This window comes from Anabrus simplex, chromosome 8 (genome assembly GCF_040414725.1).
Source record: "Anabrus simplex isolate iqAnaSimp1 chromosome 8, ASM4041472v1, whole genome shotgun sequence".
Taxonomy (NCBI): Eukaryota; Metazoa; Arthropoda; class Insecta; order Orthoptera; family Tettigoniidae; genus Anabrus; species Anabrus simplex.
In genome coordinates, this window is record NC_090272.1 from 33,982,501 (window position 1) to 33,999,218 (window position 16,718).

Below are 16,718 nucleotides of genomic sequence, written 5' to 3' on the forward strand. Positions count from 1 at the left end.
CGAGTGAGAGTAACGTTTGGCCAACTGCTGGCCGAATCGAAACTATAGCAACTATACTATTGTTTCTAAGATATTTAACTTGAAGTCTAGTTCAATAAATATGGGGGTAGCCCACAAAGATTCAAATAATTTAAAAATTCTTTAGGGCAATGTACCGCGTCTTCTTGATCCATGGCGGTATCAATGGCGAGGTAGTGAATCCAATCGGTCATGTTATTGGCATATGAATCAGATGTTATGAGAACAAAAAATATGGGAAAGAATAGTTCGTATTGAGGCAGGACGTATGTGGAAATCTGGCTGGCTGAATCATGTCTTCAGAGTTACACGTGAAAAGGATTGGCGGATGTTGAATCACTGATGGCACTGGAATTTTCCATTTGGTAGAGAAACTTGAGAACGAGATGTAACAGAGCTAAATATATCTACCGGGGAAAAATTGCTATGGTTGCATTACTGCCAATATAATAACACTGCGAAGGAAGGTTGGAATATAGAAGAAATGATTGTAAAAGGTGAATAAGACTCTTGTAATCATGTATAAATTAAATTAAAATATCCTGGCTGCTTGTGAATATAAATATGCATTAACCAGGAAGTATGATTTTAATCAAGAGGGGTAGTCCTGATGTGTGTACTAGGGGTACGCGGACAACGATGAGTACATCTGATTTTATTTAATCTATAAACAATCACTTCCAGATGAAAGATAAATTTGTACATAGTCATTTCTTTCCTGTACTATTTAACTTTATTTCAGTAAATTATGTATCAAAGGTCAGCTAGATTAGATTAAGTTATTTTGTGCTACTAATGCCTTGGTGGTGTTTATATTTTGTATATTATTTTAGAGTATAGTGTCAATTTTAGGAATTTATTCTTGATCCATAATATATTTATGCCTCACCCGCAGGGGGGTTTTGAATTCATTCATTACCAGTACCGGTGCATTAAAATGCTCCTAACCCGGTCTATCTGTAAAATGTAAAAATGCACGGTAATATGAAGTAAGAATAGTTAAGGATGGCATTGTATTTTAGAAGTAAAGTCGATTTGGTTTAGCGTGAGATAGGTAGATTAGAAGGTTATTTATGTGTCTGTATATTTGTGATTGAGTGATTTTAATGATTTAATGTTCTTATTTTTGGTTATATGGATGCAGAACCTTTAGTATTCGTTAGTGTGGCTGGCAGAGTTATTTAGAGTATTTGGCTGGCGGTATGTGGTAGACCTGTTTGGTCACGCATCCAGGTACTGACCACGCCCATTGTTTCTTTTACTGAAGCTGGGTCGATACCGCAGATTTTGCGCTAATTTACTGTGGTATAAATATTTGCGGGTGTTAATTTGAAGGAACACCATAATATATCGGCATTTGTGAGTTTGCAGTGCTCTCCCCTCGGTTTCCGTAAGTTCTAGTGCTTTTGGTTTAGATGTTATTATTTTAGGAATTGAGAATTTTTAATGGTGTTATGACTTGGCAGGAGTGCCGGGGGGGGGGAGGGGGTGTCGTGGACAGGGCTTATGTTAATATGTGGTGATATGTGGGACTGGGTTTTATCTATTCAGGTTCGTAAGTAGGAGTAGAAGTTGGAGGAGGTTGTAGGTATCTTGAGTTGACCGGATGGAGGGACTGGGTTCGAAGGAGGTGAGACCTTGATGTTTAGGAGGTACGGAGGATGAGTGTGTTTGTGAGTGTCGTTGAAGTCTGTAGTGCTTCTTTATTGCCTGTTTGAAATAAGGGCAGACAGGATATGAAGCTGCGTGACAACCGCAGCAGTTCGCGCACTTCGCCTTGTACCTAGGTACCGTACAGACAGTGTGGTGTTGTGAAGCACCGCATCTGTTGCAGCGGATAGCTTCTGAGCAATTTGTAGCAGAAAGATAAAGCTTCAGGCAATTGAAGCATTGCGTTACTAGGGTGGAATGGGGAAGTGCCTGGGTTCGAGTTCGTGGGTATGTTTCCTGTGTTATCTGTGGTCATGACTCAGGAGGAGGGTTGGCACGCCTTCTCCTAGTCTGTGTGCTTGTACTTTGCATGGTCAAATCCTTAGCTGTTTCCGGGGATAATTCAGCTTCAATCCAGATTTCAGTTTGTGTTTGTGCTGCGCTGGTAGAGGGCGGTAGGGGTGTGAGGGCGAGGGTAAAATGATTGGTGAACTAGGTGGTGGCGGGGGTGGTGGTGGTGGTGGGTCAGTTTGGGATGCGGTGTCTGAGGTAAGAGGAGTGGTTAAGTGATCATGTGAAGGGTTTTAGTTGTTTGGGTTTGGTAGTACTTGGTTCGAGTTGATTTATGGAGAGTGACCTGAGGGGTGCCTGTGGTTTGAGGAGTGGTCTGAATACCAGTTTCCGTGCTTGGATGTATAGGAGTAGCTGCAGGAGAGAGATCACTTTGGTTGGTTGAGTTTAGGACAGGGTTTATTTAAATGGGTGTGTGGATACCGATGTGTTGAAGTGCATTGAGGATGATGGGTATAGACTTATTGCGCAACGGGGTTGTGATTATATGTTTATTGTGAGTTTCCTCAGTGATTGCGATATGGTGACCAACTATTGGTTGAATGGCAGTAATTACTGATTGTCGGATGAGTTGGACGGGTCCAGGGTTTGTAAGCACTATGAGTAGGAAAATACTTTTGGGGAATATTGGAATGGTGTGTTTTTCTTAGTGTAGTGGAAGGGGCGTTCGAAGGGATGTTTGTCTTCTTCAGCATCTTGAGTTTCTTCTTCTGGTCCTTCTTTTTCTTCAACTTCAATGTGGATGAAAACTGCGATGGGTTTGGTGGATGGTGGGGAGGATGGTGGTTAGTTTACAATCTGAATACTATTTAGCTGTTGTTAAAGGTTCTTTCAAATACATGATTATCAGCTGGGTTGTTTGGAATGACATGTATACATTTGGATTCTTCTTGGGTACTGTGAATTAGTTTAGCGATTGGGAATAGAACAGTAGCAATAAACTGTCTGTACTCAATTTGGGTCTGCTGGCTGTGTACTCGGATTGCTGGTAGGGTGAAGTAGTTATTGTACCTATATTCTTGAGCGGGTGTTGAAAGTTGAAATAAACTTCTTCTAATGATATATCAGCGTGTGTTAATGTAAGGGGGATAAAGATTAGATGGTATTATTTATATTTAAAGTAGTTTGTGGACGTATGTTAATTGTATGGCATGTGGCATGTGTATCTTGTTCTTCGAAAAAGACCCATCAGTGTTATGCCACGGACTCGAAACAGTGACTATCAGTGAATATTAGATTTTACATTTAAATTCTTCGTACGAGGATAAATGACTGGATTTTGGTTGGGACAAAGATTTGTGCTGTGAGGTAGTTCATGTTTTTTGACATTCCTTTATTGTGTTTATTCAGGAACTTGTTGAGATATGATATATTTTAAACATCAGAACGGCAGTGAGGGGAAGGAAGTAAGTGAGAAATATGAGATGAGATATTATGAAACTTATAATAGAAGGCAAGAAATTGTGCATTGTAGATCATAGGTTTTGAGGAATATTATGTTAATCCTCATGACATTTGAACCAGTGGATGTTGTTAGAGAACCCGAGAGAGGTCAGATTAGAAGGAATTTTGAAGGAGACTGAATATGTACTTGCCTTGTTATGGAGATAGCTAGAGGGATGCTGACATGTGTGTTACGCCAAAGAGAGCGTTGAAAGACATATGTTTACTCTCAAGTTACGAGCCTCCTAGTGACTGAACCTGGATGTGAAAGATTATATCGTGTTGAGATAGGGTACTTGAAGATTAATTAAGATGTCATTTTATACAGTTGCAGTTGATTAAGTAAAAACACAGCACAAGTGTATCCGAATATTTAATTTCATCTGAATATCATTTTGGTTAGAAGTTTGGGCATTTCAGGTATGCTGTAATTGGATGTCTTGAGGGACATCGCTTCGATTCTCGACCGAGTCATTGGACTTGGACTTTTCACTGATGGTTGTCATCCTGGATTTATTTGTTTACATGTGTGATTTATATTACTTGTATGTTTATTTAACAACACAAATTATGTTTTGTGGTTGTGATTTATTGAGTGTGCACTCAGTTCCATGTGGCTGTCATGTCTTTGAGGCAGGAGTTCCATTCCCACTGCAATAAAGACAGTGCAGTTTTACATTTTGGGGGGATTGTGTTTGTTTACATTCCATAGGGCCCTTCGCTACAGATCTATTATTAGTATGATTTTGTTAATGTACGATTTCCTTGTTGGTGGAATATAGTAATTAGACAGCTGGTTGTTTTTGTTTATAAGATTGAATTTTTGGTTGGTATACCCATGCCAGTAAATTAGATCAGATATACTCGTTTAGTCCATGTTCGGTTGCCAGTAATAAATTATAGGGATGATTGAGCAAAAATAATTATTTAATTTGATTTAATTTAAATTGATTTGATTTAGTTGGATTTAATTTTTATAACATTTAATTTAATTGGATTTAATTGAATTGAATTTGATTTGATATTATATAATAAATTTTAATTTAATGTGTACAGGTTAACACAGGGCAACTTTATTTTTGGAACAATGATGTTAATAATTTTTATAATGAAACCCAACAATGAAATGATATGTAATGATTCATTTCGGTAAATTCTTTGTTATAACCAAGCCATAAAGATGTATTCTAAAACTATGTCAACGAAATTCAAACAACTCTATGTGTATTTTTCCTAGGATTTCAAGATTTTGAGAGAGTGTTGTACTATGTCAAAGTTTAGAGTGAATGGTGTTCCGTCGCTTAACGAGTTTTATCAATTCAGATGTTATCCTAGGAGTTGCCATATCTATTTTGAATGCGTTTTTCTGCTTTATGGCATGGTGATTGCCTCTATTTGTGTTTTATGGATTTGAGTAATAAGGGAGTTGTACATGAGATTCATCTTAATTTCCTGGGCAGAATGTCTTGCATTCTCTGGCAGAAAATCAGTGTTATTTAAATTAATTTTATCCCTGCATTTTAAGGAGAAAGTCAAAGTGTTCTTTTGGAGATAGGTTCTCTTACGTGGCCATGCAGTATCTGTGATAAGGATGTTATGATCACTTATGTCATTATCTACATTCGAAACTGTGAAATATACTATATCTGTGTTGGCAAAAGAAACAGTCCACCACCTTTCCAGGAGGGATGCGTAATTTCAATTAAGTCCTTACTCGGACTTTTTGAGAATTTAAAAGGGTAGTGTATTTCTTACATACTAACATCGTGCCTAAACCAGGATTGTTTGGAGAACTTTTTCTCTCGTGTTCGTGGGTTGGAAGCTTTTTATAACAACCCAACTGCAATTGAAGTGAGAAATAGAATCAGGCTGCTGTTATTTTCGGGAAGTGCAAATTCGAGAACTTTTTCTCTCGTATAACAACTCAACTCCATTCCACTGTTGGATGCGCTAGCGAGTGGTTGGCTGTTCCAAGAGCTCTGTATTATCTCAGTAATAAAGTAGTTAATAGTTGTGGAAATTTAGCAAATTTTGTGTGTGTGTGATACATTTAGTTCCACAAATATTGACGTTTAGTGTTTGTTTGTAGTAATCTGCCATTAGTGGTATTTATTTACTATTTTCACACTGAGTGGTTCCGTAGGTGTTCGCTAGATTACAACCTGTAATTTAGGACTGCGTGAACGAAGAAATATCTCTTTCTTTTTAATATTAATATTAAAATATCAGTAGGTTTGTTGATAAAATACTTACAAAGACGGGATATCAAAAAGAGACGTAACTTCAGCAGCGGCTGTAGTCTATTAGTGCAGACACTGATAGGCTCTTTCAAATAGAAGTCCAACGGTTCCACATATGAAGGCAATAACTTTAAATAACGCGATACTGTTTAAATTTTGTTTAAAGAAAGGATTTCAACAGAATATACAGTATTTCACTGGCGAAATATTAAAAAAGTCCTGTTGTTATTGATTATTGTCCCTCTTCGTATTCAAATATTAGCATTGGCATTGTTGGCTACAGTCGTGAACAAAGGGTGTAGTGTATCAAGATAATATAAATAAAAATCAGCAGATTCTTGTATTCGGATCATTTGTAGTTCTGAGTAGGCAGCTAAAGCATCAGTAATTTATATTTCATACCCTCGATCTTTCAGTATTTACGAGCAGTTAGCTAATAATCAAGTTCCTACATCCCAATAATTGCAATTTAAGACCCTGGCGTAATTTAGACAGAAATACTTTTGAGAAATTATTGTAAACAACGTCATATTTTCCAGCATTTAAGGACACTTTTATTCTCCGTCCCGCGGAGTAGGGATAATAATAGTAATCCACCATCTGTAATAACCACACAGCCACATTTCAGTTGGAAATTGTAGTGCAGATATGGTTGGATAACAGATAGCATCTTGTTATATTCGTGTGTATTTTTGTGCAAACGGAGGAAAGTGTGTGGAGGAAAGGGTACCGGGGTAGAGTGCTATCCAGGAATTAGGTTAAGGCAGATGTTGAGGAAAGTAGAAGAGAAGGAGGAGGGAAAGGAGAAGGTGGAAGTGTTTTACGTTGGTAATAACAACGTAAGACACGCAGGCAAAAGTACCAACATAGTTGGGAATGTGTGGGACCTGGTAAATGCAGCACGGGGTAGTTTAAGGGAGCGGAGATTTTTATCAGTGGAATACTGTTTAGCAGGGATACTGAGTGGAAGGCGATTGGGGATTTAAATGAGACTATGGAGTGGATATATGAGAAACTTGGAGCGAGCTTTCTAGGTAGGGATCTGCTCAGATGGCCTTCACTTAAACAGCAGTGTTACACATAAGTTAGGAAATTTGTTTAGAAGGGTTATAGGGAGGTACGTTCAGGGAAACGGGGTGGCCTAGGGAGCGGTGTTAAGGGAACAGGGAACTGGAAATCAAGTAGGGATGACATAAAAATATTAGTGATCAACTGTAGAAGTATTATAAAGAAAGGAATAGAATTAAGTAATTGAATAGATGTATACTTTCCAGGTAATGTAATAGGAGTTGAATAATGGCTGAGAAATGATATAATAGATGCAGAAATTTTCTCACGAAACTGGAGGGTGTATCGTAGAGATAGGATAGAAATGGTAGGAGGGGGAGTATTCATTCTGGTGAAAGAAGAATTTGTAAGCTGCAAAAAGTTAAAGTTGACAAACATGAAATTCTAGGGGTAAGGCTCTTCTCTAAAGATAATAGGCAACTTGATGTCTTTGGAGCGTACAGACCGGGAAATGGTAGTGCAGACGCTGATTCAGAATTATTTGATAAGATAATCAGCTATGTGGGAAACGATAAGGAAAGGAAAATATTGTAACGGGTGATCGCAATTTTCCAAATATCGATTGGGAAGGTAATGCGAACGACAAGAAGCATGAAAACCAAATGGCAAATAAAATAATATGGGAATGGCATCTGATTCAGAAAGTGATGGAACCAACTATGTTGTATGTTCAGTCCGTCAGCGCTTCCTCGGATGGGATCCTCAACAGCTCTGCCATCAGCTATCATAGATGGCCTGGGCATCACTGAAGAGGCGTACTATGGAAATGAGGAGTGAGGTAGTTTCCCATTGCTTTCCTCACCGAGCCAGAGTTGCTATAACATATCAGTCTGCCAAACCCACTGAAATGCATCAACCGACCCTATGAGCAACATTTTCACACGATTCATAGCAGGGACTGGCTGCATAAGGAATTGGCGTTACTAGCATCGCTCATACCTCAGTCACTTTCATATTGTCAAATTTTTCTGCTAGTTGCTTTACGTCGTACCGACACAGATAGGTCTTACGGATACGATGGGACAGGGAAGGACTAAGAATGGGAAGGAAGCGGCCGTGGCCTTAATAAAGGTACAGCTCCAACATTTGCCTAGTGTGAAAATGGGAAACCACGGAAATCCATTTTTAGGGCAGCCGACAGTGGGGTAAGACAGAGGATAAGACATAGACAGATCTATGAAAGTAACAAAATTGCTCTAGCCTATACCAGAAGACAAAGTGCACTGTAAACACTAGGTCATGCCAGCAAAGGCCTGGAATCAACTAGAGGGAGGAATATTCTGGATCTGGTGCTGGTGTAACCATATGAGCTCTATAGAGAAACCGAAGTAAAAGACGGTATTAGTGATCACGAAGCTGTTTTTGTGGTAGTTAAAATGTGAAAGGAAGATATTAAAATTAGGGCTATTAGGCAGTACCATATGGCTGATAAAACAGGCATGAGGAGGTAAAAAAAAACTATGATCGTTGGAAAACGGTAAATAAAAATGTAAACAGACTCTGGAATGGTTTTAAAGCAATTGTTGAGGAATGTGAAAATAGGTTTGTACCTTTAAAGCTGGTAATGAATGGTAAAGATCCACTATATTATAACAGAGGAGTAAGGAGACCACGAAAGGGGTGCAGGTTGGAAAGAAATAAAGTTAGAAATGGCTGTGGAAGTAAGGAGAAGTTGAAGGATCTTACTAGGAAATTATATCTAGCAAATAAGTCAGCTAAGGATAACATGATAGCAAGCGTAATTGGCGGCCATACAAATTTTAGTGAAAAATAGAAGGGTATGTATAGGTACTTTAAGGCAGAAACAGGTTCCAAGGAGGACATTACAGGAATAATTAATGAACAACTGGAGTGTGTATGCGAGGATCTTCAAAAGACAGACGTATTCAGTCAGCAGTATGTAAAGATTGTTGGTTACAAGAATAATGTCCAGATAGAGGAAGTGACTAATACTAAATAAGTATTAAAATTTACCTATGACAACAATGGCATTTGCAGTATGATACATAAGTTGAAAACTAGAAAAGCAGCTGGAATTGATAAGGTTTCGACGGATATATTAAAGACAATATTGGGATATAGTACCATATTTGAAGTACTTATTTGATTATTGTTTACATGATGGAGCTATACTATATGAATCGAGAGTTGTTACAGTAGCCCCTGAGTATAAAGGAAAGGGTGATAGACATAAAGCTGAAAATTACAGGCCAGTCAGTTTGACATGCATTGTATGTACGTTTCGGGATAGCATTCTTTCTGATTATATAAGACATGTTTGGGAAATTAATAACTGGTTTGATAGACGGCAGTTTGGGGTTAGGAAAGATTATTCTACTGAAGCTCAACTTGTAGGATTCCAGCCAGATATAGCAGATATCCTGGATTCAGTAGGTCACATGGACTGTATCGCGATTGACCTATCTAAGGCATTTGATAGGGTATATCATGGGAGACTACTGGCTAAAATGAGTGCAATTGGACTTGACAAAAGCGTGACGTGGCTCTGTTTCTAGAATATAGAATTCAGGCGAAGCTTTATCTGTTCCTGTAATAATTAAGAGGGGAATTTCTCAAGGCAGTATTACTGGACCTTCTTATTTTCTTGTATATATCAATGATATGTGTAAAGAAGTGGAATCAGAGATAAGGCTTTTTGCAGATGATGTTATTCTGTACAGAGTAATAGATAAGTTACAAGATTGTGAGCAACTACAAAATGACCTCGAAAATGATGTGAGATGGACAGTAGGCAATTGCATGATGATAAGCGGGGTTAAAAGTCAGGTTGTGAGTTTCACAAATAGGAAAAGTTCTCTCAGTTTTAATTACTCCGTTGATGGGGTGAAAGTTCCCTTTGTGGATCATTGTAAATATCTAGGTCTTAATGTAAGGAAAGATCTTCATTGGGACAATCACATGAATATGATTGTAAATAAAGGGTACAAATCTCTGCACATGGTTATGAGGGTGTTTAGGGGTTGTAGTAAGGATGTAAAGGATGTAAAGGAGAGGACACATAAGTCTCTGGTAAGACCCCAACTAGATTATGGTGCCAGTGTATGGGACCCTCACCAGGATTACTTGGTTCAAGAACTGGAAAAAATCCAAAGAAAAGCAGCTCGATTTGTTCTGGGCGATTTCCGACAAAAGAGTAGCGTTACAAAAATATTGCAAAGTTTGATCTGGGAAGACCTGGGGGAAAGGAGACGAGCTGCTCGACTAAGTGGTATGTTCCGAGCTGTCAGTGGAGAGATGGCGTGGGCGGACATCAGTAGACGAATAAGTTTGAATGGCGTCTTTAAAAATAAGAAAGATCACAGTATGAAGATAAAGTTGGAATTCAAGAGGACACATTGGGGCAAATATTCGTTTATAGGAAAATTTCCAATTTCTTTGCAATCATTTAAGAAAACGCTAGGAAAACAACAGATATGGAATCTGCCACCTGGGCGTCTACCTTAAATACAGATCAGTAGTGATTTGATTCGAAGTGAGAAATAGAATTAGGCTGCTGTTATTATCGGGAAGTGCAAATTCGATTCCTTTATCAGGAAGCACGTCGGTCGGACTTCAATGGCCCACGAACAAGTATTGTGGAACGCGAGTACGAAGAGAACTTAATATTTAATACTCTTTGTCACAAATGAGCTGTGTTTTGACATTGTTGACGAGTCCTCAGAGACTGAAAGTTTTGTCGAGGACGTCGAAACCGAGTTGGTAAGGAGGACAGTTCATGTTAGTCGGTAGGAGGGGAGGATGTCACCCAAGATTCCCTAAAATACCTCGCTGGTTATGTGGCTTTCAAGTGTCGCTCGATTGATGAAGTTCTTAGTGCCTCGAAAGGAAACTGTTGACTGCCACGAGATGAGACATGTAACTGGATCTCGGTTATTTCAAAAGGGGGCCTTCACACATCCCAGTCATGAGTGGTTAAAAACACAGCCCAATTGGAAATTACATTTGGTGTGTTTCACGGTCAGACTGTATCCAGAGGCAAAAACGTAATGAAAACTCTTATTTCTATTGTTAAGTCAAAATGTCCAGTATTCCATGACAAAATAAATTGTCTATACGTAAGAACCAAGACATTTATAAGGATACGGCATTTTAATTCAAAAGGTAAGGAGCTATCACTGAAAAAATATGCCAATAAGAAGGATAAGCTTTGGGCTGGTTCAGCAATTAATTAAGTCTCCTGACACGTAAGCTTTAATACTTTAATATAACTCCATAAAGCTGTCGATTTGTTGCATACATTCCTCTGTCATTTGATCTCAACACTTACTTAATCAGGAAAGTAATTAATCATTTTGAGTTGCATGGAAATATTTTGCTTCTCATCGTATTATATTCCATTTGATAGTTGATGTTTTACCTGCCAGCATGTGACGAAATTTAACGCTTTTCACTCATCTTGTTTTTAAATCCATTGGAAGTACCGTTACTTATCGAATCGGACTAAATCAGATTATTATTTGATGAAAGATTGGGAAGATGTTTCACAGGCGCGAGAATTGACAGGCTTGCTGTACTGCGACTTGTACCTATAGGTGGGCCGCTACAAGGTTGCACTTGACAGTTATAGTTCATGTTGGCATTACTACAAAAAATAATTGAAGAACGTCACCCGTCAATCAGAACGACCAATCCATTACTTTTTATGTCAGATACAGTTAATCGATTTTATACATATTAGCTCGTATTTAATTCCGTAGAGTGCGTATAACCTTTTATATACTTACAAAAACATGAGCATTTTTTAAAAATTGTAATGTTTAAGCGAGCTGCAAAATAAAGATGAACTATTTTCATTTGGTTGTTGTTGGCAATATGGCTAGTATATTGGTGCCATCTATAACTACCTTGACTTCCGTATTGAAGTGTTGCCGCTTGTCTGTCGTTGCTAGCACATGGTCAGGAGTGGTTCGCGCGTTGATGAAAGTGGTGTTTTTTGAGAGATAACTGTGATTTTTTTTTGTAACTAGTGCAGTGCGATGTCACGGAAACGACAATAAGATGAATCGCGAAGTGATAATCCTTTGCGCCGAGTAGTGCCCCTTAATAGTCAGGCATGTGAATTAGTGCGGAGAACTCGCGAGTTTTACGAGAGGGAGAGGGAATTCGTACGTTTGCATGGTTGTCCCTCTGTTCCTGCAGATCAAGTCGTGGAACGTACAAGTCAAACATTAGGGCTTTCAAAGCGCACTGTGGTACAGAAAGGTGTTCTCCTCCAGGAACTGAAGGAAAAATGGACTGGGGAACCTAGCAGTGGCGGAAACAGGGCTGAGAGTGGGGACTTGTTTCTTAGCACGCCAGGAAAGAAACGATTTAAGCCATCTCCTGTTACAGGAATTGATTCTTTCCAGGCTGATGCAATACGTAGACACGTGTACGATTATTACAGCAGGAAGGAATATCCTGTGGTGGCAAAATTAATAGTCTCCCTTAAACAGAAAAATCTTTTCTCCGGGGGTAAAACTTCCTTAAAATCGGTATTGCGAGCCTTAGGTTTCAGATACAAAAACTGAACGGAAGAAAACTGTTGCTTGAAAAGTCGCACATCGTGATGGCTAGGAGTATTTTTTTAAATAAACTTGTCGGTAAGGATCTCCACGAGGTAATATGGTTGGATGAGACGTGGGTGAATGCTGGGGAGTGCATCGATAAATCTTGGACTGATGACAGTCCTAAAAGCTCCGGTAATCAACCGACTGGGAAGGGCGCCAGATTAATAATAGCGCACGCGGGTTCATCCAGTGGCTTTGTGGAAGGTGGTCTTCTAATGTTCCGATCGAAAAAAACCGGTGATTATCACGAAGATATGGACCATGTTCGCTTTTTAGATTGGTTTAAGAAGCTCCTGCAACAGCTCAAAGGCCCTTCCGTAATTGTTATGGACAATGCACCTTACCACTCGGTAATAATGGACAAGACCCCTACTTCGAGCGCCCGTAAAGAAGTGTTAGTGGAATGGCTGCAGGCAAGAAATATCCCAGCGAATATGGGTATGACTAAATTAGCCTTATATGCACTGGTGAAACAAAACAAACCGGTTTCACCGACGTACGTAGTTGATGAGGTAGCGAAGGAACAAGGACACGAGGTTGTTAGGTTGCCGCCGTACCACTGTCACTTCAACCCTATTGAATTGGTATGGAGTGATGTGAAACGCTACGTTCGCACAAATAACAAATCCTTCACAATTACTGAAGTGGAAAGACTGTTCCGAGAAGGTATTGCTCTAGTGAATGCGGCTTCTTCGAGGAAGAAAGTTAGCCATGTCGCAACATTAATTAACTCGGCGATGGCCATAGATGGCATCATCAGTGACTGTCAGGAGTTGATGATCTGCCTGGACGATGACGACGACGATGATGATGACGACGACGACGACAACAACAACAACAGCAACAACAACGAAGGCGACGGTAGTGATGGCAGTGATCTGGAGGGTTTAGAACCTCTACCAATGTAAACAAGGTAAGAAGAATAACTTTTCTGAATCTTCGTAAATTTAATAGATTTTACTCGAAATCTTTTGTGTTAGCACCGGTGTATATTATCGTAACATTTATTGGTGTATTTAAAGTGAGTTTCTTGTCTGCCGATTTCTTACGCATTCTCTAACATTGGGATAATAAGAACTTCGTAGTAGATTTATCTCTTATCATTTTGTGTGATATATTTCATTGTAAACTTAATCGGTGTCTTGAAAGTGCGATTGTTGTCGGCCGATTTCATTTGTATCGTGTATCGTCGCGATGGCATTAAAAACATTTCTCTCATGTTTCCAAAATCTTACGTGTCGTGCAATCAGCTGTTGCTATGGCGGCAACATCGCTTCGTGCGCCACTGCAGTGTGACCAACATTTTGCGTAGCTGTCATGTGCAACCTTACGCCGGCCCACCTATAACTCGCTATCGTTCATATTGCGTGACGTCATAGCGCTCCAGCCAATGGGAGCTTCAACCGCCGGAGTAGCCTACCTCTTAGTGTAGTTACCCTGATTTTACTCCCCTTTTCAAATCTCTGACTGCAATTGCAACTGAGCAAAATATGACCATTTTTGTTATATTCCCTCAGACTGGTTTACTTCACTTATCATATCAACGAAAATACGTGTTTTTTATGTTTGTAATATATTAAAATTTTATGGGAAAAGCCTGGTTTGTCGACAATGACTCCTTAAAATCTGCCCCCTTTACGGCGATGGCCTGCGCAAATTACGATACATGCTCAGCATCAGCTGATTTGTATCTTGGCGCCGTGTTCTGCTGGCAACGCCCGCTCTATTTGTATGCTCGAAGCTGATACAGATAGATGGCATATATATGATCATAATGAGTCTTGTTCTCTACAGTGTAGCCATTACTCTTCACGAGAATACCATTATCTTCGCCCTTGACTCAATGTCAGGAAAATGTATGAGATGTATAAGGAGAAATATTCCGATACTACAGATAATACGAGTACTTTATACAGCACTTTAGTACCAATCTTAACTTATCGTCAGTTAGGCCACAAATTGACGCTTGAATAACTTGTGAGGAGTTTCTTATTCAAATTAGAAGTCCTAATTTAAATGATCGTGCTAGAAAGGTGGCAGCATGGGAGCTAATGAATCACAAGCGCAGAGCCAAGAAGTTTTTCACAAGCATAAAACAGAGTAAATAAATATGTCGGAAAAGTGACAATATCGTATCACTTTGCTTCGATTTTATGCAAAATTTGGCAAATTTCAGGGATACCTGTGCAAGACGTACTTTATTTGAGACAACTTTGGTTTGGTTAATGTATTCTGTGACAAGAATTTACGCTACCCTCATTTGTTGGACGTATGTATTTGTGTGTGCGGACCTTATCTAAGATTCTCGGCCATTGTTTGAATTGCCGTTAATTTATGTGCCTGAACTATGCCTATATAAAATGCATATTTTGCCATTGTTACGTCTGTCCTTCGATTTCTCTGATTCGCTCAATAAGCCAGTTGATTCGAGCGCGCAAGCGCACTTCTTCTTTTAACTGAGCGATGCGCGGCTTGCTCGCCTGCACGCCAGTCTGTTGCCGGCTGAGCGCCATTATGGATGCATTTGGAGAAATTGTGGCGTACAGGACGCAATTGAGATTTGGTGAAATGGAGTCTGATACTCCAGGCTAATAACCATGGAATTAGGCCGTTGTCCTTAGTTATTGTGTAATTATATACCTAATGTAGTATCTATTCATCGTTCTTTCGTATTTGTATTGTGTAATGGATATCTGAGTGAGTGTACCTTTTGCAATATGAGCTAACTACGCAACTATTGGACACACAAAGATGTAAGTACAAGTATCACCTTAATTGTTTCGAAACTGTTCTAATGCAGGATGATTTGGAGAAGAAGAATGTATGTGACACCTATTATATAATTTTTTTGGCAACGCTGCTAGTATTATTTCGTGTCTACTCAGCAACTGTAATTGAAATTAGGCATATAGTTTATGGACATGTCGACCACCGTTTATTCATTAAATTAACATGGAATTTCTTCTGCATCGGACATTTTAATGATACAAATTGTACCCTCACACTATTAAAATGTAACGTAACCAGATTTTTGTAAAATTCTATATCTAAATCATAATTAATTAAAGTAAAATTCTGGAACTTGGTATATGCGCTGATGACGGGCGAATTATTCCATTCGTTGTATTTTACTGAGATTATCGTTGTGCTACCCTTTTCTGTTTCTTAAAGTTATTATTATTATTAATTTCGTTCGTGGATTTCCTTCTACTTTTCTTGGTTCATATTTATGGTATTCGTTGGACTGTTATCAATGTTTTGAATGACGTTGTGTGCTAGTATTGTTTTCGTAATGGATCATTGTTTAATTACTGTACTTAATGGGCTGGTTTATTTCCGGTCTTATTCGGCTATTACCGTTTTCCAGAGCCTCCTAAAATTAAAATTTAATTTTAATAACCGGCATTTAAATCCTCTATTTATATTTGGTTGGAGGAAATGTTAAATTCAAAATATTCTAATTATATTATTGTAATAGAGTGGTTGTAGGAAACTGAAATTTGTTTCTACCATTCCTTAAATATACTTAGGTTACCCTCCTCATATTATTCGCGTCTGTGTTTTCTTTTCTTTCTTTCTTTCATTATTGCGTGTCATATTTTTATCTTATCTCCGGCACGCTACTTTTGTGTGGGACTTGTCGTTGTTTTTAAGTTGGATGCTGGCTTGGTTTTGGGAATCTGCATGCTTCGTGTGTACCATTGTTCGTTTTCTGTGGAATTTTAAGTGTTTCCCTTCGTAATTTGTAAACTATTTGAGGCATATTTTTATTCGGGTTCGTGCTAGTTTCTCTTGTGTTCTTTTAATTATTTACGTGTGGAATATTTGGTTGGCTATCGTTGCCTTTAATATTCTATGTGATTCCGTGTTTCTGGGATGATTGAAATCCTTGTGTACAGGGTCTGGAAACAAAATTCAGTTTAGTGAGATTTATTGTAGTATACCCGCTTACAAAAATACTGGTCAGTGGTGTAATTAATTTTCTAAAGCACGGATCCTTTTTAATATTGGTCATTAATTAATTCTAATGCAAGCTGTAGGTTGTAACCTGTGTGTATATTCACGATTTTAATTATTTTAAAAATAGACACTTGTCTCTTATTTTAATGTATTAAATAATAAGTATTTTTTTCTTTTATGGGGTATATGTTCTTCTATTTACTTGTTTATTACTATATAAAATTATTTTACGTTGTTATCCGAGTGCGCACTCATATTTTTATTGCTTCAAAAATTGATTTTAGTCCATAATTCAAAGAGGATATTTAAAATTTACTTATTTGATCTTCAGTTTCCATTCATAAATTTTTATTTTCCTAATTTTTAAGTAAAGTTCAATTTATTGAAATTTAATTTTACTGTCATTTAGTAGTTAGTA

General features: G+C 38.3%; 1 pseudogene; it reads left to right on the forward strand.

The window, feature by feature from the left end:
- LOC137501895 (uncharacterized) overlaps positions 1-13,248 on the forward strand; it is a 142,756-nt pseudogene extending 129,508 nt beyond the window's left edge.
- The last annotated feature ends 3,470 nt before the right edge of the window (positions 13,249-16,718 follow it).